Source organism: Lissotriton helveticus, chromosome 12, assembly GCF_964261635.1.
Source record: "Lissotriton helveticus chromosome 12, aLisHel1.1, whole genome shotgun sequence".
Taxonomy (NCBI): domain Eukaryota; kingdom Metazoa; phylum Chordata; class Amphibia; order Caudata; family Salamandridae; genus Lissotriton; species Lissotriton helveticus.
Window position 1 is genome coordinate 523,866,918 of NC_136073.1, and position 23,959 is coordinate 523,890,876.

Genomic DNA, 23,959 nt, shown 5'->3' on the forward strand with positions numbered 1-23,959 from the left:
GAGGCTAAAAATGTACAGCTCCCCCCAGCTACTTCTGTGCCTTGTCCTCACCCTCCCTTCTACCTCACTATCACCCCAAACAAGGTTTGTGCTGGTAGTGTGAGAAGCATCCAGGGCTCCCAACTACACCTGACTTGACAGACCTTTGGCTTGCCATGTGCAGGACTATCCCATGCCCTGAGCACAGGAACACCACTTCTGCTTTGCCCTCCAATGCCCACTGATTCGGCCTCTCTCACCCCATGGTCCTTAGAATCTGAACTCTTGCAGGAAACAGGGGTCTTCCATCATGGCTGCCACTGCCATGAATTTTTTTTTTATATTCCCTACCTGCACAAGGTACCAGTCACAGTGTATTACCTTAAATGGTGGCTGGTAGACTAAATTGCTTCTCTATATGTATGCCCCAGAGCCCAATGCAGCCTATAAGGCAATGTCAGTCCTATTTGGACTAAACAACTCACCCAAAACGTCTGGGCGACACAACTCTTAATATTGTGTGCCCCCCATTTCCAGAAAAAGAGTGTCAGGGTTTTAAGGTTCCAAAAGAAACAGTGGATCAGGTTCTCTTTGATGAGACATTAATGTCACCTTATTTGAGTAATTCTATATTGTAAATGTATGTTTTGGTATAACAAATCAAAATTGGACATAAAATCAGTTTTCTGAGTGTACGGGCATGTATTATTTTAAAATCAATTAAATAGGAAGAAAAGCTGCACCTATGTGCACAGAGTATATATTTCTTTAAACTTTTCCCTGTATAAAATTCCCAGCTGTCCCATAGATCATGAAAAATCTGTGAACAGTATGGGTCATGGTATGTATTGCTCTCAGAAGAAAAATATTCAAATATTTGAATCATTCTTCTGTTTATTAAAACATATGCCTTCCACTGTCACAGATATTTCATCTTTAATTTTTCTATTCAAAGACTGTGCTAAGAAATCTGTGATCAATATATCTCAGTTTAATTCTGCCTCCTCAAAAAACTTCAGAAAGGCAATGGAAATAAATAGTTTGAACAAGACATTCAATGAAGTGGAGAATGTTTTAAAACAAAGCAAAGTCTCTGGAACGAACATGACTATGCACAGCAGGCTTAGGTATTTCAAATCTTTCTTAAATAATTTATTGAATGAGTCGTAGAACAATACAATACATATTTTAACTCATGCCGAAACATCCATTTAATAAAAGACATTTAGGGGCTAATTATGCTGTCGGGTGGACTTGAGTCTGCCTGACACCGTCTCGGTCCTGGTACTGACCACCCTCTGGTCGGAGTCCCAACCAGCTAATTAGAATGTGACTGAACACTGTTCGGTCGCATTTCCACAGTTCCCTATGGGAGCAGGCATTATTACCGTAAACCTGCCATAATACATGCTCCCTTAGGGAAATCAGAGGTGCTGTTCATCCCTGCACCCCATGGCAGGCACCTTGAAGGGCCTGTCACGAGGTGCAGTGATCAACACACCATAGGTGCCCCCTTTGTCCCAAACCGTAGGCTGCACACATAAGGGTGCCCTCCTGGGGGCCTCCAAACACGGTATGCCGGAAACTGTGCATCGTAATCATAAGGATGGAAAGTCCCACCCTTTGGGATTACGAGCCAGTTCTGTCTGTCCATCAGACTCCTTGAGCCCATCGGAAGTAACCGTGGGCGGAGAACTCCGCTCCGCCCTTTGACTGTGCAGAGTTTTACCTACTGCACGTTCTGCGGAGAACGCAGAGTAGGCAAAACTCAGCACACTCCGCAGCGGAGAGGTGTTGGCCCGCCGCCCGCCTCCACCCTCCATTAATAATATAGCTTAAAAGTACATTAAAGCACGTTATAAAAACTTACCTTTTAACTGCGGAGTCCCCGGGCTGCCCTTCTCCTCTTCTTTGCCATTAGAAATGCTGATAAGAAAACTGTGAATGTGCATTTCTCATAAGAAATGAGCATTTGCGCGGTTGCGAATGCGCAGTTTTCTTAATGGTATTTATAATAGCGAAGAAGAGGAAAAAGGCAGCCCAGGATGCCGCAGTTAAAAGGTCAATCTTTTTAACTTGCTTTAATGTAATTATTTTTTTTAAATCTTTTTATTGAAGTAACCAGTTCCATCATATGACACATTATGGAGCAATGAGAGTGCAATAGTGCTTACATCATAGAAAACCATATCAAACAAATCAGTCGTTGGCGGGTACAATGACAGTCTACCTCCAAGCCAGTAGGTCCTGCGGCCCGACCCCACCCTCCTGCCCTTCCCTACTCTCCGAGCCAGCCCCCTTCGCGCCCTCCCTTCCTCCCTCCCCCCCCCCTGCCAAACATGCAAGGCGTGGCAGAAGCCCAGCCTCCCGCCTCCCAGGGAAGGAAGTGCCAAATTCGTGTCTTGGGCAGTGTCTAGCGAGGGAAGTTCCTATGGCGTGCCCTCCGGGGTGTCCAGCCATTCCCCTCTGTACCTCCTCCAAGCCTGCCAAATCTTCTCCCATTTTTTGGGGCACCCCCGACTATTGTAGATGACTTTCTCCTCCATCTGGCACCAATCCATATCTCGTTCCCACTCCTCTATCGTTGGTATCAAGTCATTCCCCCAGAGACGTGCAATATTCCTCTTTGCCACCATGCTTGCAAGGGCCAACCACACCTTATCTCCCTTGGGCCATGTTACCTCCCCCGTGACCCCTAGAATATGCCACCTAGCCTCCAGCGGCACCTGCGCCCCCACCACTTCCTCCATGATATCCTTCAGTCTGACCCAATATGGCCGGATTCTAGGGCAGTCCCAAAGGATGTGAAAAAATGTGCCCTCTTCCCCACACCCTCTCAAGCAAAAGTGTGAGGTCGCAAGCCCATTTTAAATTGCACCGTGCTTGGGGTGTATGACCTGTGAAGGATGCGGAGCACAATCTAGCTCGGATGGCCACTTCTCTAGGACACTGCAGGGCCTCATTCCAGTCATCGTCCTCCAGCAATCCCAAGTCAGACTCCCACTTTTCCCACAATGGTCCAAGTGTAGCTTTAATGTAATTTTAAGTCATATATTAATAGGGGTGTGAGGAAGACATGGGACTTATCGGACTAGCGCCGGGTGGGGAGCCACAATCACGCATTCCGTCTCGGAGCTTTAACCCAGGACTACCCAAATCATGCTCCTCTACTGTTTCTCCACAGGAACACGTCGGCAAGAATGACCCGGAAGTGACCTCTACGAAATCCGGAAGCAGTAGGAACGGTCCAATGAAAAGCAACCTAATCCAAGGGGCGGAGAGAGAGAACGGTGGCGCGAAAGGAGCAGAAGAAAGCCGGAGTGAAGACGAGAAGAAGAGGGGCCTGAGGAGGAAGATGCGGGACTCGAGGAGGAAGACGCGGGACCCGAGGAGGAAGACGCGGGACCCGAGGAGGAAGACGCGGGACTCGAGATACCGGACGCAAGACCCCCAGTGAACCAGGAAGAAGGAGAAGAAAGCTGGTGCGAGGACTGGTGGTGTCCGGAGGATGCTGGGGAGTGGCCGCGACTCTGGAGAGTTGCGGCGAGCCGGTGAGTGATAAGGCTCAAGGTTACCGGGAAGTGGGTTGGGGGAAGCGGGAGGGAGTATAGGGTGAGGCCAGAGTTAAAAAGGGGGCTTCTATACGGCTTCTTGGCACGAACATTGGGTAATACTGCAGCCTATTGTATTTTCCTAGTGTGTCTTAAATCAGTCACCACCTTTTCGTCGTCTTGATCCCAAGCACACTTTAAACCCCCCAGGCACTTAAATATACCTAACCTTCTTACTTTCTGAACTCAACTGGGGCACCTCGACTTTCCCACCCTTCCCAGATTCTCTTAGGCACAACCAATATCTCGAGAGCAAAAACGGTGTGGTGAAGGAAGAAATAAAACATCATTATTCCAGAGCCTATTTCTTACGGTTCCCTCATTTGTTTTTTCATCCTCCTATGAGCCTCCGGGGAGACCGCCTCGGTCAAGAGGATAAGGAGAGCAAGTCATCGCCTCTACCCATCTCGACCCCCTCCAGCTCATCGCCGAATTCATCAGAAGAGGAAGAACCCGAGGGACAGTAAACCAACCAAATCACAACCCCTTCTGTTATTAATATATCACCTTCTTTCAAACCACTTCTCCAGCCTCCTCGCCTGTTTATCAAACCCGCCCTCCCACAAGACGGGTGGAGGCGGGCAGAGTAGCGGATCTACGCGGAGTTCCACTGAGTTTGTTGACAACTCTGTGGCACTCCGCATTGCCCCACTATGCGAACTCCGCCCAGGGTTAATCGGAAACCAGCTGAAATAACCGGCTGCTTTAGTTTCTCACCGCTAGCATTGTAATGCAGCAGTCAGAAAGTAAACCGAGGGGCCGATTACGATGCGGCCAGAAAGGCTCCGACCCTCAGGCTGCATCGTAATCAGCCCCTAAGTTGAGATTATAGCTCAGGATATTTTTGCATACTACACATTAGTAAGGACTGTGGTATGTTAAATTAGTTTTGCGCAAAGTTATCAATTCCATTCAGTGGCCCTATGATGAAAGTGCGTATTTGTTAGTCAGTGCGCTCAACAGACTGCTCAGAAACAGAGAGACGCAACCACTGCTCAGTGTTTCTAGGGTCTAAATAGAGACATTTAGAAGGATAATATACCATTCCTGTTTCACTAAAAGAAAAAAAGCTGGGATATTGCCCTTGTAAATTCGATTTTATCAAATTTAGTTCCTGTAAGTGACAACAAAATATGTGCTAGCAATGCTGCACACTCATTTGTTGGATCTCCTGGGTGGGTGCACCTCCAAACATCATTTAAAACCCAAGGATGGATCATATCTGGTATTAGGACACTTTTTGCAACTAGTTAATTATCATGAAAACATTTATAAAATGTTTTAGAATATTAAGGATAGCGGAGTGAGCCAAATGCACTCCTACCATTTGCAAACCAGGGATGTGCCATTTCGGCATTAACTAATTTTGTGAATTACAATGCAATTCGTGATACAACCTATGTACTAATAGAATGCATTGCAAATTGTGCATTTGCTGCGAATGACAAAAGCCCTTGCATAATGAGCATTGATTTAACTGATCACAATTTGCAACCTGTGTAATGAACTGCAAATTGGGGGATGGAGGTCTTCAAGGGACAATAGACCATAGTCTCTGCATTTGCTTTCCAATACAGGAAGGATATTTTTGGCAAACCATGTCCTTTTATGTGGCAGATGCTGCATTAAATGAAAGATTCCCATTTGGGAAGATATCTAGGGCTACTGGAGCACTGCTTGCTCCACCTGAGGCTGCAAATTCAATATCCAAACAGGAAGCTGTCCATTAGGGATAATTTCCCCCCCTTTGCAAATCGGTTACCTCCTCAACTAATGGGAAAGGGTCTCAAAGTCCCATTCACAAGCATTATAAAAAGCACTTTGGTACCTGTGATTATGAAACTGTAAAAGGTCTTTGTTTATCTGGCCCAAAATCTGCTGTTGAGGAACACATCACAATTGATTGGCCCTTTAGGGAATGTTCTTAACACGGAGTAACACATTTTCCTTGAAATTAAAGTTCATGTTCTCATTTGTTTATTTCCACATATAGAAGTATCCACATGTAAATTTCTGGGTTCAGAAATTGATACTTTTGTATTCTAGAGAATATTTAAGACTCCCTCATTCCTGCATTATTGCAAACATTTTGCTAGGAGCACATACAAAGCTGAATTTGTGAGAAAACCACTGGTATAAGACAACATGTGTACATTTTTGTCTTTTTAGTCCTTGCCTCTATATTGAGGTTTGACCTCAAAGTGAGGAAGTACCAACTTCAATACAACTATTGGCAAGAAAGTATTTCTATGTACAGATCTGTAGAGCATACTGTCACCTGGGAGGGTTTCTTGGCTCTAAACAGGTGTGAGTGTAGCCAAACCTAGGGCCTAGTGGGACTACTAGAAAAGTCATCTATTCATCTTCGTGTAGAATTCAAGTGAGGAGGAGGCTCCTATGTGGAGAGATAGGCCATTCAATGATTTAGCAACAATGAAGAAGGCTCAATAGCCAGATCAGCGTTTCCAAATGTGTGGGATGTGTGCAAGTAGGAGTCCAGATGAGTAGCGATGTCTGGAGGTTTTGTGGAAGCAGATGAAATAGTTAAGGTATGTGTTTGGATTGTGCTTGTTTGTTTATGGGGTGACAGTGCAGTTCCTTCAGATGTTGTTTAAAGTATGTCTAACGTGGGCGATAGAGAGTGATACTCTCCAGTGAGTTCTAAATGGTCTGGTGCTCTCTCCAGATCCTCACTCGCAGTATCCACTGAAGGGATCTTCCCATTCACTGACCCAATCACATGAAATATTTAATGGTGCTTTCCATGGAACATTATTATGTACAAAGATGGCCTGCCACATTTTTTATGCAGAAATCCAGCTCCTCACCCATCCACAAGAGGTAATGCTGTCATGTTCTCACTTATTCTCATTAGAATGGGCTCAGAGTGCTTGTCAATAGAAAAACATAGGAATAATGTGACAAGAACCACGCGTGAAAAGACTAAAAGAGCAAATAAATCACCAGATATGTTTTGAAAGATGATATTATTTCAGACAATATGGGCTTTACAGCACTTTGGGCGTCATTAGGATCTCGGGCGGATCGTCACCTCTCACATGGCGGTGGCGATCCGCCCGAGATACGTCCCAGCCCGCCACCCATTTCCCCCGCCATATTACTATGGGAGGGGGGACACGGTGGATGGATAGACCGTCCGCCGCTTTTCCGCCCAGCCGACAAGTCGACCGGGCAGAAAAGAGTTTAATATGGTGGCAGTGTCTGCTAGACACCGCCATCCATATTATGATGGGGGCGGACACATGCGGAAAGGCATGCGGGAATCTCTTGCGGGGGCCCGTTGCAGGGCCCCCAGGGACTCTGGGGATGGTACCCCCATGCATTGCAATGTACAACGTGGCAGGCACCACGCGGAGCCTGTAACATTGTGCATTGACATGCATGACGTGCATTTTAGCATTGCGGCGGGTGGTGCTTTCAGCACCGCCCGCCGCAATGTTAAATATGCGGGATGCACCCGCCACTCCAGCGGGTGCATCCTAATGGCCCCCACGGGACCCCGGCCCTTCTGGTGGGTGGTCCCTTTTTACATTGGGATGGCGGGCGGATTTGACCCCCTGAATGTTCCCAGTACATCCATTGTTGCAGAGGTATGTCCATTCCAGAGAGATTACAAATTGGACTATCTAATCTTAAAAACGTTAAGTGGTTCTTTCTAAGTGAATGAGGGACATATGCAAAAAATAAATTTGCCACGGTTTTTGGAGAAGTTCATGAACAAGGGCATGCCAGTGCCAGTAAATCCCCTGAAAAAAAGGGATGGGGCCAGTTAGCTCGGGGAGGGGGCTGCATGGCCGTCCTCCCCTTTATAATGGCAATGTGTCCCGGAGGATGGGGTCCCAGGGGCCTATTAAGGTTTGGGGAGGGGAGCTGCCAGGCACCTCTCCCCGTTTTATTGTCATGTAGCCCAGGGGGATGGGGTCTTTTTGAGCTAACAATTTTGGGGGCTGGGTCCCCACAGCCCCCTCCCCATCATAATGCCATGTGGTCCCCAGGGTCATTTTTGACTTGGGATGGCCCCCGTCCTTAACCCCTTCCCTGCGGGGCTAATTCCCCTGGTGTGCTGGGGGGTGCTCATGACGAGCTCGGCTTGTCATGCAGCACAGTGGCGCTGTGCTCATGACGAACTGAGCTCGTCATGACCACGCCCGTTCTAATGGAACGCCCAGCACAGCAGGTGAATTATCCCCGCGTGGGCGCACCCAACGGTCATGGCAAGCTCAGCTCATCATGAGCACAGCATGACCGTGCCTCATGACGAGCTGAGCTCGTCATGAGCACGGAATGGGTTAAAGGACCTAGAGGGTGAGGTTTCGAGGGACCCTTATGGACTTGGTTCGGGAGGTAAGCACTCCCCTCTCCTTTCTAAATATCTTTTGGTTGTGCCCGGTGTGGGGTTTGCTGCCTGCAGGGGCTTTCACGCAGATCCTGGCCAGAGGCCAGGTTCTGCAGCCCACCCCATGCTGTGCACAGCCGAAGGCCATATGCAGTCTGGGGTTGGCACCAGTTATAGTTATCTCCAGTAACTATAACTCATGCCTGAAGGTAACTATAACTCATGTCCCCTCCATGAACAGTTGTTTAATCAATTATGTGCATCCCTTATGTGTAGTAAGAAAAAGCATAGTCAGGGCACGGTTGAACTTAACAACTTTCAATCAAGATCGAGGACAAGGTAAAGAAGGAGGTTAGACCTGCTATCGAAAATGGTTCTAAAAGCCCCATATCTACCTTTTAGAGGAGAACTGGGGCTGATGTCCTCTGCCCTGTCCTCCCTATCCAAGTACCATCACTACTCTGTGGTACTAGTCACCTGTGCCACTTTTCGGAGGAAGTAAGAAGAAACCCCCTTTCAAACAATTGCATCCTATTCCCCAAACCTGCCTTCTCATTGTTCTCACCCTCATTATGCCTCATCTAATGATTTTGCACTCTCCTTTCTGCTGCACCCTACCACACTCGTATCATCATATATGTTGTGCTTTCCCTCATGTAACTCTTTCACCCTTGTGTGCTATATGACTAGAATTTCGAACCCATGGAAATTCCCAGATAACCGAATTTACTGTATGATTAAGGTTGATGGGAGACTATAGTGACCAAAACAATAAAACACAAGCAAACCCACCAGTTGAGTAGTAACCCAAACTTAAAATACCACCTGGCCGTGCATTGTTTATAATGTCGTAAGACTTTACACATATGTCAAATTGCATTAACAAACATCTAACTCTTAATTAGTGATATTTATATTATATAATATTTATTATATTTATATTATTTAATAGAATATTGTAGGATAGACTGTGTTTGCTTAATTGAGAAGTCAAAAGGAACATTAACCCTTTTGCTGCTAGGCCTTTCCCCCCTGTGGTAAGCATTTTTTTGTCTATTTGGGGTATTCGCGCTTAGACTACTGGAACGTCTTATCCACATAGGGTATCCACGCCAAATGTGCCTCCTTTTCTTCCAAACATCATGAGGATTATAAAGGTACCCAGGGTCTGTGGACTCCACTGGAGGGGACCCAGAAATTAGGATTTGGGAAAGAATGGGGCACCCTGTGTACAATATAGAAATGCCTTACTACAGGGAAGATTACAATGGAGTAGAAGTGCCTAAGGCAAGGTGGTGGGCATTAGCTAATATGGGCAGAAAAAATGCTTATATAACATATTTATGAATATTTTCTACAAAATAAATGACTGAATATCAAATCTTTGAATGTCACTGTTGACTGTGTGCTCACACAATTCTTTTTATCTTTGGTTTCTCTACCCATATTAGCTAATGCCCACCACCTTGCCGTAGGCACTTTTTCTCAATGGAGACCCAGAAATTAGCCAAAATACAGCTAAATTTGTTGTTTTTTTTAAATGGGGTAAAAGTGCTGCAGAAGAAAGCGTCTTTTTTTCCCCTGCAAATGGTATCAACAAAGGGTTTATGGTGCTGACTTTACCATTTTCCCACCTTTCAGGGACATACAGACTTTTGTCAGGAAACTTTTTTTTTTTTATTCCTCATATACCGATGATGGGTATTCTAGATAGGGTATCTCCTCCTCTCCACTTTACGATGTGCCGGCCTCAAGGATTCAATATTTTTAAGGATTTAATCCAAAATAGATGAGGAAAGAGAAGATCCCTCTAGACTTAACTGTTTGCTAGGTCCACTCCATATCCTTTAAACTGGAAGACTCTTGGTTAGATTGGAGACCAAGCGCCAACAGTACCCAGGTGAAATCATAGGAATACTCTCATCTGTTCCGCCAAGCCACAAGGGCCGCCCAGATCTTATCAAGGCTAGAGCTGTCACATGCTATAAAAGATTCGCTAACATATATAATATATGTTAGACGGTCAGCAAAGATGGGAGAATTCTCTGACTTCCAGCCCTTACAGATTTCCCGTCTGGCTAAAATCATTACATAAAATATGAATCTAGTCCTCATGTCATTGAGCTGGTACTCTACCCCTAGGCCAAAGAGAATAATCTTGGGGGTGATAGCAAAATGTATACCCAAAACTTCTGCTATAAATTCTTCAATTTTAGCCCAAAAAAGCGACCATTTTGGACACTCAACAAACATGCGTAAATCATCCGCCGCAGAAGCCTTGCAACGTGGACAACAATATCACGGTTCGTAATCTTTACCAATTTTTTAGGGGATATATACGCTCTATACAGGGTGAACAAATGATTTCGTTTTAAGGGGGCTGATTTTACCACTGTATTTAGCAATTTAAAAGAATCTCCCTATAAAGCTGGTAAATTATCCCATTGCAAAACTTCCGCTTCTCCCCACAGCTTATTAAGTTCTACTTCTGTGACTTCATCTTTCTCATTTAGTGCCTCATACCAAAAAGAGATCTCTTTTTTCCCGCTCCCTTTTCTCTTTACCAGATCAAATTTCGGGTTAGTTGTTAAATTCCAAAGTATGGTAGCCCACCAACTAGATAACTGATAGAATTTAAATCTGGTGAGAGTTCCATTTGTCAGCCTAAAGAGTGTATCCCACCCCAATAACTTTGAGTCATCAAGAAGATCCTGCCAGTGCATGATGCCAGCTGTTTTAAGAGGGAGCAATAGTTGGTCTCTGAGGCACTCGGTGTTCCCGGGGAATCCCAAATAGGAGCCAAAGGTGTATAATAAGGGATGCCTAGTTTTTTTCTAACAAACACCCAATTTCTCAAAGCCTTGTCCAAAACCTTCAATCTAACCTTCTTGTAGAATTTTGGATCCCCAAATTTAAATAAGAAAGATTCGTGTCCTAGATGAATACCATGTAATAACTCCTGAAATAGCCGACCCAGACATGATGTATCTGCTTTATCTGCCATTAGTCTAAATTTTTTAAAATGAAAAGAATGGCAATAGTGGAGAATGTCTGACATAGCGAGTCCACCTGTTTTCATTTTTCTTCTTAATTTTTTCAGGGAAATTCTGGGCGATTTAGAGTTCCATATGAAAGATCCTATTCTTCCCTGTAATTTGGCAATATCCTTGGGATTAAATGACAAGGGTATCGAATTAAAAAGGAAAGTGATCTTTGGCAGAATAACCTTTTTTATTAGGTTTACCCTCCCAAAGATATTCAATGGCAGTCCCGACCAACGATGCAAAAGTCCACTGATGTCCTTGTAGACTCTATCCAAGTTTACTTTAGATGTCTGAGAGATGTTCTGAACCAAATGTATTCCTAAATATCTCATCCGGGGCTGCGTTTCAGGGAGTAAGTCCGCCTGATTCCATTGCATGACCTCTGTTTTTTCTTTGTTGATTCTATATCCAGAAGCCTCTCCAAAGACTTCTGCCTGATGGACTAATCGACAGATTGATACCTCGGGATTAGAAGTATACATTAAAAGATCATCCGCATATAGGGCGAATTTTAGATCTAGTTCATTCATGCGGAAAGGCTTAAGTAAAACATCCGATCTTAGCTGGATTACTAGGGGCTCTATATATAGGTTGAATAATAAGGGAGAGAGGGGACATCCCTGTCTGGTGCCGCGTGTTATTTGGACCCAGTCTGTAAGTGAGTTGTTAACAGGAAACTTAGCCTTGGGGTGGAGATATAAGGCTTTCACAGATGTTATAAAGTTAGTTGGGATACCAAACTTTGACAGAGCTTCCCACAAATACAACCAGCTAACCTGGTCAAAGGCCTTGGCGGCGGCGATTGCCACGATAGTTAATGGAGTTTTTTTTCTCTGTAGCAAAGTCGATAGCCGCTATAGCCTGAAAGGTCAGCTCATTCAGCTGCCTCCCAGGCATAAAACCCCTCTGATCCTCGTGGACCACAGACTTGATTACTTTGGCCAATCTCGCTGCCAAAACACCCGCAAAGATTTTACAGTCCGTATTTAGCAGCGAGATTGGCCTGTAGGACTCGACGCACATGGGGTCCTTATTCAGTTTCAAAACTAATGTAACCGTGGCCTCTAACCAGCTCAAGGGGATAGGCTCTACAGCCTGATGTATTTTAATAAATAAAGATGTAAGGATAGGGACTAAAATATCATAACCTATTTGATACACTTCTACTGGAAGCCCGTCTGGGCCAGCTGCTTTTCCCCTGGCCATTCTTTTCAGTTGATCAAGTACTTCTCCCTCTTTGATCAAAGAACCCAAGAGCAGGCTATCTGGCTCAGTTAGATGTGGAAGGCATAGCCCCTCTAACCAATGAGCTGCACTTTGAGTAGATGTTTTATCATTATTCCCCATATATAAATTCTGCATATATGTTTTGACTTTCCCCAAAATCTCATCATTGTCGAATGTTATATCCCCAGAACTCTGCATCTTTAAACTACTTATCTGGTTCCTAGCTCGGTGGGATTTAGCCTTCCAAGCCAAGATACGGCCACATTTCTCCCCATAAGAGAAGTTCTGTAATCTACTTGTATCCCACCCTTCTTTAATGATTTTGTCGAGGTTAGCCTGGTATTTAGCTTTTAGACTCTCCAGCTCCTTCTGTATGGAGATCAAGTTAGTCTGCTGTTCTAGGGAGGCGTTCTGTAGCTCTTGCTCTTTTTGTTTTATTTTAGATAAAGAATCATCCTCTGCCTCCTTTCTAATTTTATTTCTCTGTATCATTATAGTTGTAAATATCCCCCTTAGATAGGACTTAAAAGCTTCCCATATTGTTGGCTCAGATGCTGTAGCTTTATTGAACTGAAAGTACTCCGTCATATGCTCCATTAAATCATTTTTTAGCCCTTCCTGTAGTAGTAGAGATCTATCTAAGGTCCACCGTCTAACTTGAGTTCCTTGTGGAAATTTAACTACTAATTCTACTACAGAATGGTCGGATAATATAGCCGGAATATAAGAGGTAGACACAGTCTCAGAAAGTAGGCCTTAGTCAATGAGAAAGAAATCGATACATGAATGATGTCTGTATCTATGACTGTAACATGAGTAATCTCTGTTTTTTTGATTCTTAACCCTCCAGACATCTAGTAGGTTGTGATCTCTCATCATGTTTCTAAGCTCTCTTTTAGATTTAGGTAGAGGCGGCGAGGTGACCTCAGAAGTGCGGTCCAACCTGGGATCAAATACGAGATTAAAATCTCCACCTAAAATAATGGAAGCATTTAGTTCTAGAAAACTAGTTTTTAGGCTAATCAGAGGCTCCGAAGAGTCCTGATTTGGTCTGTAATATATTGCACATATCAACTTTATGTTATTTATGACTAAAGATGCAGTCAGCCATCTACCTGTGTGATCAGTTTCGTGCTTCTCAACTCTTATTCCACTATTAGTTCTAATAATTATTGCCACTCCTCTGGTGTTACGGATCTGTTCGGAGCAAAGGAGGTCCTGTATCCACTTTTGATTTTTAAAGGCCGTCTTACATTCCTGCTGTTCAAGGTGGGTTTATTCTAGAAGTAAAATATTAGCCCCAGACTTATTCAAATATTCGCAGATTCTATTAAATTTCCTAATCTCTCTCAATCCGTTGACGTTCCAGCTTATTATTTTTCTTTTATTCTCCATATTTCATCTCTAGCATAAGAGGGTGCCCAGTTATAAATTTAGCTCCAATGTCTGCTCTATTTAAGAATTGAGTCGTGCCTATCTCATCTTTTCTAAATATATGAGGAATATTTTTTTTTCTCTTTGACCACCACCCTCCACCTCCCTTGAGGAACCCCCCCCTTATTACCTTAGGCGATTGTATCGCCATTTGGGAGCCCAACCCCCGATCTGGATTCCGGCTCCAGCTATGTCCACTATGTGAAAAAATGTACCTACACCTGCTGGTTTTTTTTCTTTTAACTTAAGTTTTATGATTTTTATTTATATATATATATATATATATATATATATATATATATATATATATATATCTTTTTTTTTCCTATTATTTAAATTTTTATTTATTTATTCATTTTATTTTATTTTACCCCTTTATGTTTCGTGTATTGTCTATATCTATACTCCAATTATTTAAGCCCCGCATATTCTTACCATCAAAGTTTTATGATTTCCTCTCCTCTCATATAGTTAATTATAGTGTGTAGTTATCTCTGAGATTCTTTCAGACTCATAACAAAACTGTCGACTTCTTGAGGGGGCGTAAAGTTATATGTTTTATTGTTCCACACCACCCGTAATGAGGCCGGAAACTTCATCATGACCTGTGCACCTAATCCTCTCAGTTCCTGCATCCGGGTCCCTAGCTCCCACTGCCTCCGTGCTGTCACTCTGCCGACATCTGAGCGGATTAAATACTTGGAAGAATCAATCTGAAGTGTGGGATCGATAAGACCCCTCCCTAGTATCAGTTACTTTACTGACTATGAGAGGAAATTTAATAAGATTTTTCTAGGGGCATTCCTATCTGAATGGCGTCTAAAGGGATCTCTATGTGCCCGCTGTATCTCATTTTCAAGATTGATGTCATGTCTATCCTACAAAACTCCTTCTCTTAGCAGCTTACAAACCAGGGACTTTACGTCTCCATTTTCAGCTCCTTCAGGAATTTTCAAAATTTCTGATTATTGCGTCTCGCATGTATCTCCAAACGCTCCATATCCTGCTGCAGAGTCTGATTCTGGGCTTTTAATTCAGATATTGTTTTCGAGTGTGTCTGTGAGACTCTCGTAAGAACTGCTACCTCCCCTTCTAAGGCTTCTGTTCTTGTGCAGATGTCGTCCAGTTTACTTTCAAGGTTATTCCACTTGAACTAAAGATTCCTGGGCGTCCGATTCGGCTACGCCCACGGAGTAGGCGTAGTGTTGCCTTCTACGCATTTTGCGTAGACAGCGTAGCCGGCAATACTACGCCCACTCCGTGTGCGTAGCCGAGTCGGCCGCCACCCGCCTCCCTCCCGCCCTCCCCTAGATACATTATTTAAGCAACTACCCTGAATAAAACAATTTTAAAGCACTTAACTTGTCCGGGGCTCGTCCGGGGCTCCCTCTTTGAATAGCGTCCTTTCCTGGAAACAAATGCGCATGCACGGTCGCCCGCGCATGCGCATTTCTCGGGAGAAATGCGCATGCGCGGCCGCCCGCGCATGCGCATTGGTAAGTGCTTTAAAATTGTTTTATTCAGGGTAGTTGCTTAAATAATGTATGTAGCGGAGAGCGGGAGGGAGGTGCGTAGTGGGGCTACGCGGAGTGCGGGAGTGGGCGTAGCTTCTCGCCCATTCCGCGTAGCTCCGCGGAGCCCCACTACGCCCACTACGCCCAGGGTTACTAAAGATACAATCCCCCAGGTCTGTCTCCGGTTCTTCAAGCAGGGGGGCATACTTATTTTGTGGCATCACAGCAGAGCAAAAGCTAGAGCTGGGCATGGTGGCAATGCTAGACACCTGAGATTCAGTCTGCGGCGTCGCTTGCTTGATGGCAGTATCTAAGCTAGATACCGTTTTCTCCATTATTTTAAAGTACGATTTTAGAGAGGGGGTAGGTTTTAATGCCGTCGAGATTTTTTTCTGCTTTTTCACCTCTTCTAATTTATTTCTCTCCCTCCTTTCTCTTTTTTTTGCCGCGGAGTCAAAGGGACCTCGTTCAGGGAAGTGTGTGGATATTCCCTCTCTGGTAGGGGGCGAAGGAGATATCTGCTGCTTATGGATGGGCGAGCTGTGACCGTGAGTTCTGGTGCTCGTGATGTTTCCTTAATCTCAAAATTGCTGTCGCCCTCCCTTAGGCAGCCTTATTGTGGGAAAGGTTCTTTCAGGGTTCCTAGGGGGGTCTGAATAGTCTTGGTGTTTATATCAGCATTAGTGTCCATCCCCTTGAAACCTGTGAATATATTGCAGGAAGCCTGTGCAAATGTCTGTGACCTAAAGCAGCCCCCAGGTGTAACAAGCTGCCTCTCTCCAAGCCTCCTGTATGTAGCAGACACGCTACGAATGCCCAACATTTCTCCCACCGCCTCTCCTACCCAAGAACAATACCCGCTCACCGCCGTGGCCCCACGTCTTCGGGGGTATACTATTGCTGCTGCTCCCTGGATCCTACGCCATACGCTCGACTGGCTTACTATGTCGAACACTTTTCGCTCGCCTTGCGCTCCAGCGTCTCCACGTCCGATGTTAACCTCGGCGTCTACGCCCATTGAATCTCCAGGTCTCCGGGTCCTAGTGCACGCTGCTCCGCTCGACCTGATTACGTCCCGGCTTGACCTGGCTTGACTCGGCAAGATTTTTTGAGGTGAAAATAAAGGTACAAATATACAAAATATTTAGAGAAATATATGCAGAGAGGGAAAGAAAAAAAGTCCTCCTAATCTCACCGCATAGATGTCATTTGCGCTGCTTGCAATAAAGGTGCAGGTACTCCGATAAAATCAGACAAACTCCTGATCGGGGGACGGAGCTCTCACGACCGGCATCAACCCGCCGCCATCTTCCTCCTTCCTGGCTTTTGTCAGGAAACTAATATTTTCTACACATTTTTGGCATTTTACAGGGACATAGTCTATTTTTGCTACTTTTTGTGCTTTCAACCTACTTCCAGTTAGTGGTAGAAATAGTTGTGAAAGAAATAATGGCTCCTGGAAAGCTATACATGTATGAAAAGTAAACAGAATTCTGAATTTCAGCAAGGGGTCACTTGTGTAGATCCTTCAAGGTATTTTTATAGAAACTAAGAGTTGAAAATAAGACATAGGAAATGAGTTGAAAAAAACAGCCATTTGTGCCAACATTTTCACCTATAACTTCTTCTACATATGACAAATGTTATAAAGCAATATACCGTTACATCCTCTGGACCCTTCAGTTTTTGGTGATATATAGGACTTGTAGGTTCACCAAGAACCTGAAGAACCCAGAGCAAATAACGGAGATGTATCTTGCAATGGTTTTTCCTTGTGCACTCAGCCGCGGGCCGTGGAGGGAGTTACGGTGGGGCAGGGAGGCGGGGAGGGGGAGGGGCAGGGTGGAGAGAGCTAAAAACCGGCACCTGGATAATTACAGGTAAGTAAACAATTTGATTAATAAAACGAATTTCATAGCGCGCACTGCATCGCATTTTGCAATGCAGGGCGCGCTACGAAATTCGTTTTATTATTGAAATTGTTTACTTACCTGTAATTATCCAGGTGCCGGTTTTTAGCTCTCTCCACCCTGCCCCTCCCCCTCCCCGCCTCCCTGCCCCACCGTAACTCCCTCCACGGCCCGCGGCTGTGTGCACTGGGTATATAGGAATTAATTTGGTAAAATAGAAAGAGTGAAAAATAGGTATCAAGGACACCTATGTATTTCCAAAATGGAAACAAAATATAGAGTTTAGAAGCACTAGTTATTTATACATCTTCGAAATTGTGGGTACTAGCATGTGTATTATTGGACATTTTTCAAAGTGACTTCTTTATTACACATAGTCTTACATTTTGAAGGCAGAAATGCATAGAAAGTCAATAGGTAATAACAACTGCTCTATCATTCTGTGTTTTCCTAAGTCTCCTGATAAAAATGTCACCTAATTTTTGTGTGTAGGCCAAGGGCCTGCGACAGGAAACGGCCCAAAACGCAACATGGAAATAACAAATTTTTCTAGTGAAAACTGATCTTTTTTAGCAATGTGCCTAGCTGTGGATTTCGGATCCTATCTCAGCCGGTACCTAGGGAAACCTAGCAAACCTATACATTTTTTAAAAGTAGACAGCAAGCGGAATCCAGGACAGGGTGATCTCTGTGTTGCTCTCGCCAGGTTCTGTTACCCAGAATCCCTTCGTAACCTCAAATTTAGTAAAGAAAAACACATTTCACTCACTTTTCTGTGATGGAAAGTACTGAAATCTGTGTGGATCCACAAACTTCCACCCACCCGCATTCCCCAAAGTCTCACAATAATAATGGTACTCCACTTGTGTGGGTAGACCTAGTGCCCTTGACAGGAAACGGCCCAAAATACAATGTTGACACAACACATTTTTACAGTGAAAACGTTTTTTTTGCACAGTACCTAGTTGTGGATTTTTTAACCCTAGCTCAGCCGGAACCTAGGGAAACCTAGCAAACCTATACATTTTTGAAAACTAGATACCCAGGGGAATCCAGGATGGGGTGACTTGTGTGGTGCTCACCAGGTTCTGTTTCCCAGAATCCCTTGCAAACTTCAAACTTTGTAAAAAAACAAATTTTCCTCACAATTCTGTCATGGAGAGTTCTTGAATACATGGGGTTTCACAAGATTCCACCTACCCCGCATTCCCCAAAGTCTCCCAATAATAATGGTACTTCACTTGTGTGGGTAGGCATAGTAGGAAACGGGCCAAAACGCAACATGGACACAACACATTTGTAAAATATGAAAACTGACCATTCTTTTGCAAAGTTCCTAGCTGTGGATTCTGAACCCTGGCTCTGCCGGCACCTAGTGGCACCTAGCAAACCTATACATTTTTGAAAACTAGACACACAGGAGAATCCATGATGGGGTGACTGGTGTGGCTCTCACCACGTTCTGATACCCAGAATCTCTTGCAAACCTCAAACTTTGTAAAAAAAACACATGTTCCTCATTCCTCATATTTCGGTGATGGAAAGTTCTGAAATCTGTTTGCATCCACAAACTTCCGCCTACCCCGCATTCTCCAAAGTCTCCCAATACAAATGGTACCTCACTTGTGTGGGTGGGCCAAGTGCCCATGGCAGGGAGGGGCCCAAAACGGATTGTAGATACATCAAATCTACCTATCAAAAAATGACCTGGTTTTGCAAAGGGGGTCACCTGGGTTTAGGGCCTCGCGCTCAGCAGCCATTGAGGGAACCCTACCAAGTCAAGACATTTTTAAAAACTACACACCCAGGGAAGTCCAGGGAGGTATGGCTTGCATGAAACACCCAACGTTTTCCTACCCATGATCCCCTGCAAACCTCAAATTTAGCTTACAAAAATCACAGTTTTGTCAAATTTCTGTGTGGGAGAGTTGTGTGATCACTGGACTGACACAAATGCCCTACCACCCAGTGTTCCCCCAGGTCTCCCAATAAAAATGGTATCTCACTTGTGTGGATGGGCCAAGTGCCCGCGGCAGGGAAGGGCCCTAAACATATTGGCGGCTATCTTGGGAAATCTACCAAACCCACACATTTCTTCAAACTAGACACCAAGGGGAGTCTAGAGAGTTATGGCTTGCAAGGATCCCCTAACGTTTTCCTACCCAGAATCTCCTGCAAACCACAAATTTAGCTGAAAAAATAAAATGTTTCTCATTTTTCTGTGTGGGAAAGTTGTGGAATCACTAGGCTGACACAAATTTCCCACCACCCAGCATTCCCCCAGGTCTCCTGATAAAAATGCTACCTCACTTGTGTGGGTGGATCAAGTACCCGCAACAGGCAGGGGCCTGGTTTTCCTAGGGGGGCACCTGCATTTTTGGGCCAGGCTCGGCGGCTATCTAAGGGAAACCTACCAAACCCACAAATGTCTGAAAACTAGACACCCGTGGAAGTCCACGGAGGTAAGGCTTGTATGGATCCCCAACGTTCTCCTACCCAGAATCCCCTGCAGACCTCGAATTTAGCTGAAAAAAGAACATTTTCCACACATTTCTGAGTGGAACCACTGTGCTGTGCTAAAATAAAAACTCCCTGGTGACTAGTGTGCTGTCTATCCCCGGCGGAGGGGGGGGACAGATTGAGGTTTTCAGAATCTAGTTGCAGTATTAAATATAGTATTCTAATTTGTGTATATTATGTTCGGTCATGGTTCAGCAAAGCATGCATAGAAATGTATAGAACACAGGAGAATTAAATGTTTAACAGAATGGTCTCCAACCTGCAAACAATGAAAGTTTACAAAAAAAGATTTAGCATATGATTTCTGCACAGCTATTGAGACCAGACATATGTTTTAAGATGCAGGCCAGCAGAAAGGCCAATTTAAAACTCTTTAACCCCTTCCATGCTCATGACGAGCTCAGCTCCTCGTGCAGTACACTGCTTGTGTGCTCATGATGAGCTGAGCTCGTCATGAACAATGGTATTTAGAAATGGTCAGCATAGAGGCTGAATTGCTGTAGCATTGAAGGTGTTAATCAAGAATTATGTGTTTGGAAACAAATGTACAGCTTTTTTGCCCTGCAGTTGTAACAACATTTAAAAAAAAGGAAATTGAAAGCAAATACTACATGTAAAAATAACTTAGAATTACAATAAGTCATTGTTTCGAAGTCAAAACCACAGCCCAGTCATATTCCTCGGTTAAAAATATGAATTATTCATACTGTAATTAACATGTTCTTCCAGAAGCTTTCAGGTCACAAAATGCCCTACAATTTCATACCTTGATGTGAGAACAATTGTAGCATCTGTCCTAGAGCATTAGGTTATGGGTAGAATGCCATTCACCTGTTGCTTTAAAATATAATTAAAAGTGAAGACTCTGGGTAATTCTCCAAAAGAATTACAATATTTCCTGCTGAATTATTTTTCTCCAAATGTTCAGAAAAAGGAAACTTTTATAGCGAAAGGATGGAGCAGATATCCTTAGAATAAATACCAATATTTACTTTGTTTTGTCTTTACTTCTATGAACTAACAGGGAGAAAGAAAAGAGATTAAGCTTAGACAATAAAAGGTGAAGCTTAGGGTGAGCTTAAATAAACCACTGCCTAATTTAGAGATCAGGGTAGTGTTATGAATGAGCACAAAAAGCTTGATTTAGAAAGATCATTTTGAGATTTAACATATATTTAGGGCTGAAAACGATGGGACCGAGGTCTCCTAGGTATTCCCAAGAGTGCACCCAGTGGCGAAAAATCAACTTGCCTCTGTCTAATGGTATTCCCGAACTTTGTTTATTTATACAGGATCAAGTGTCACACATGAGATGGGAAGTGACAGTTAAAAGGCATGCTTAGATTGTGTAAACACATAAACAACTCAGTTTGTGAACACTAACCTCTCTGCTCTGTGACTCTTTCCACACTGGAACAATTTGATGATTTGCTCCTGCAAAGGGCAATACTAAATCCCGTACAAACAAGGGGAGCTCATAAAACACCTCCAAACTGCATGAGCTTGCAGGGAAAAAGGCTTCTAAATTGGTGAAGGAGGCAAGAAAAAATACAAAAAAGTGTAATCACCCGTATGTGCTTGCTTGCCACAGTACACTACTGTGCCTATAGTTCTGTATTCTGTGACTCGACCTGACCTGGTCAGAGCCGGTCGCTCCACCCGCCTCGTGCCTGACCCCCCATTGCTGCCGCCACCGCTGCCCGCTGTGCCTCTGGTGTGCCCCTGAGCTGCTATGCCCCTGAGCTCGCCAAGGATCTGGTCTTGTGCAGTATTTTGTTTTCATTTTTGCCCTGTATTTAAATTATTGTGCCTGTGTCGTTTTTGCTCTGCATTCAAATTGTTGTGCCCCCTGATTGCTGCCGCCACCGCTGCCCGCTGTGCCACTCTGGTTTCGGTTTTGTTTCTGGATTCCATTTGTTGTGCCCTGTGCCCCTCCACCTCGCTCCCTGCTGCTGCTCAGCCCAACCCCCGTTCCCTCCTGCATCACCGCTCCTCCCCTCCCCACTCGCCACCCCGCTCCCGCCTCCCAGCTGCTCCTCCCTCCCACTAGTAGCCTAGGTCTGCATCCGCGAGACGGGGAGCTGTGACTCGACCTGACTTGGTCAGAGCCGGTCGCTCCACCCGCCTCGTGCCTGACCCCCGATTGCTGCCGCCACCGCTGCCCGCTGTGCCTCTGGTGTGCCCCATAGCTGCTGTGCCCCTGAGCTCGCCATGGATTTGGTCTTGTGCAGTATTTTGTTTTCATTGTTGCCCTGTATTTAAATTGTTGTGCCTGTTTCGTTTTTGCTCTGCATTCAAATTGTTGTGCCCCCTGATTGCTGCCGCCACCGCTGCCCGCTGTGCCTCTCTGGTTTCGGTTTTGTTTCTGGATTCCATTTGTTGTGCCCTGTGCCCCTCCACCCCGCTCCCTGCCGCTGCTCAGCCCAACCCCCGTTCCCTCCTGCATCACCGCTCCTCCCCTCCCCACTCGCCACCCCGCTCCCGCCTCCCAGCTGCTCCTCCCTCGCTCCGCCCCCTCCACTCTCCCCTTATGGCAGAGTGGCAAACGCGCAGCGTTCACGCGCAGCAGGTGCGCCCTATGCGCGCCAAAGGTAAGTCCGTCTACGCCCGTCCGCGCCTGTACCGCGCCCAGCGCCAGAACCCCTGAATCCCGCAAAGGTCATCCCTCCCGCCAAACTTACGACGCCACAACCCTCACTGCACTCAACACCGGCCGCCTCCACGACTGCCACCAAGCCGCCCCAGGACGTACCCATGGACCCTTCACCTGCCAATCCTGCAAGTTATGCGGCATCAGGACCCACACTACAACCACAAACGCCAAACAGAGCTCCAATAAGAACTACCTGAAGTGCATCCTGCTCAACACCCGCTCTGTCCACAGACACGCCATTGAACTATGGAACTTACTCAACACCACTTCGCCGGACGTCGCCTTTCTCACGGAAACCTGGATGAACGCCTCATCAGCACCCGACATCGCCATAGCCATCCCGGACGGATACAAGATCATCCGAAGAGACCGCATCAACCAAACAGGAGGAGGCATCGCCATCGTCCACAAGAACACCATCCGCATCTCAACCAACTCCGACGACACCCTCTTAGCCACCGAACACCTCCACTTCCAGATACACACCGACCCCAAGATCACACTCAGAGGCACCCTCATTTACAGACCCCCAGGACCCCGAACACAATTCAGCGAAGACATTGCTGACTTTGTCAGCCCACACGCCCTCCCCTCCGATGACTACATCCTCCTAGGGGACCTCAACTTCCACCTGGAGAATAACAACGACAACAACACCACCACCTTGCTGGATAACCTCGCCAATCTCGGACTCAAACAACTGGTGAACACCCCCACCCACTACGCCGGACACACGCTCGACCCAATCTTCTCATCCAGCAAGCACATCTCCTTCAATCACGTCACGGAACTGCACTGGACAGACCACAGCTGCGTCCACTTCAGCTTCAGAAAGACCACGACCCACCTCCACCCGCAACAAGTTCCCCGCAGAAGCTGGAACAAAATTACCACCGACCAGCTCACCACATCTCTGAACCAAAACCATCCCGCCATAGCAACGGACCCAAATCAAGCAGCCATCAATCTCGCACAGTGGATCACCCACTGCGCTAACGAACTAGCACCCTTGAAAAACCATCCCAACAAGCCAGGAAGCAAAAAAGCCTCCTGGTTCAATGATGACCTCAAGAACTCCAAAAAGAACTGCCGCACCCTCGAGAAAGCCTGGCGAAGAAACCCAACCACAGACAACATGACCGCCCTCAAGAACGCCACCCGCAAACACCACCAGCTGATCCGTACCACCAAGAAATCAGCATTCAAGGATAGACTGGACGGCAACGCCCACAACTGCAAGGAACTCTTCAGCATTGTCAAGGAGCTCACCAATCCCAGCGCCGGCAACAACGACATCACTCCCTCTCAAGACCTCTGCGACTCTCTAGCCTCGTTCTTCCACAGCAAGATCGCAGACATACATAACAGCTTCGGTGACCAGCCCACTCCCCTCACCACTGAACCGAAGCCCCCCACCACCACCCTCCGCGCCTGGACCCCAATCAACACCGATGACACCATTCGCTTGATGAACTCCATCCACTCCGGATCGCCAACCGACCCATGCCCCCATCACATATTCAACAAGGCCGACTCCGTCATCGCACCCCAACTCCGGGACATCATCAACTGCTCCTTCAACACCACTATCTTCCCAGAAAGCTGGAAACATGCCAAGCTCAGGGCCCTCCTGAGAAACCTACAGCAGACCCCACCGAACTTAAGAACTACCGCCCCATCTCGCTCCTCCCGTTCCCCGCCAAAGTCATA